Source organism: Triticum aestivum, chromosome 7D, assembly GCF_018294505.1.
Source record: "Triticum aestivum cultivar Chinese Spring chromosome 7D, IWGSC CS RefSeq v2.1, whole genome shotgun sequence".
Lineage (NCBI taxonomy): Eukaryota > Viridiplantae > Streptophyta > Magnoliopsida > Poales > Poaceae > Triticum > Triticum aestivum.
In genome coordinates this window covers 510483744-510485238 of record NC_057814.1, presented here as the reverse complement: position 1 = coordinate 510485238, position 1495 = coordinate 510483744, and positions in this window count along the sequence as shown.

Sequence of the window (1495 nt, the reverse complement as noted above, 5' to 3'; positions counted from 1 at the left end):
ACAAAGTCGGTTACAGAGAAAGGAATCTTCATATTTGGTCGCCGAGCTTGCCTTCCACGCCAAGGAGAGTCCTATCCGGACACGGGAGAAAGTCTTCGATCTTGTATCTTCACAGCCCATTAGTCCGGCCCATGTCCTACAGGCCGGACGCCCGAGGACCCCTTAGTCCAGGACTCCCTCAGTGGGAGGGGGGGAGGAGCAGCCAAGGGGCGCCCAAGTAGGGGAAATCCTACTTAGGGTCTCTCCCAAGCTGCACGCCCCCTTTCCTTATTTGGAGCGGGGGGAGGCAGGGGAGGGTGCCCCCCCCCCTTTCCTTTCTCCCATGAGAGGGAAGGCAGGAGGGGCTAACCCTCCTCCTTTTCCTTTCCTAGGGCTGGCAAAACAAGGGAGGAGGCGCACCAGCCCCCTTGTGGGCTTGTATGTCCCCTCCTTTGGCCCATAACTTGCCGGGGGTGCCCGGAACCCCTTCCGGTGACCCGATTACTTCCCAGTACCTCCCGAAACACTTCCGGTGTCCAAATACCATCGTCCTATATATCAATCTTTACCTCTCGATCATTTCGAGACTCCTCGTCATGTCCGTGAACTCATCTGGGACTCCAAACAACATTTGGTCACCAAAACATATAACTCATATAACACTATATCGTCAACGAACGTTTAAGCGTGCGGACCCTACGGGTTCGATAACTATGTAGACATGACCGAGACACCTCTCCAGTCAATAACCAATAGCGGAACATGGATGCCCATATTGGCTCCTACATATTCTACGAAGATCTTTATCGGTCGAACCGTTATGACAACATACGCAATTCCCTATGTCCATCCGTATGTTACTTGCCCGAGATTCGATCATCGGTATCTTCATTACTAGTTCAATCTCGTTACCGGCAAGTTTCTTTACTCGTTCCGTAATACATCACCTCGTGACTAACTCCTTAGTCATTTCCTTGCAAGCTTATGATGTGTATTACCGAGAGGGCCCAGAGATACCTCTCTGATACTCGGAGTGACAAATCCTAATACCGATCTATGCCAACTCAACAAACACCTTCAGAGATAACTGTAGAGCATCTTTATGATCACCCAGTTACGTTGTGATGTTTGATAGCACACAAGGTATTCCTCCGGTATCTGGAGTTACATAATCTCATAGTCGAAGGAATATGTATTTGACATGAAGAAAGCAATAGCAACAAACTGAACGATCATTATGCTAAGCTAACGGATGGGTCTTGTCCATCACATCATTCTCCTAATGATGTAATCCCGTTATCAAATGACAACACATGTCCATGGTTAGGAAACCTTAACCATCTTTGATCAACGAGCTAGTCTAGTAGAGGCTTACTAGGGACACTGTATTTGTCTATGTATTCACATATGTATTTAGGTTTTCAATCAATACAATTCTAGCATGAATAATAAACCTTTATCATGAATAAGGAAATATAAAATAACAAGTTTATTATTGCCTCTAGGGCATATTTCC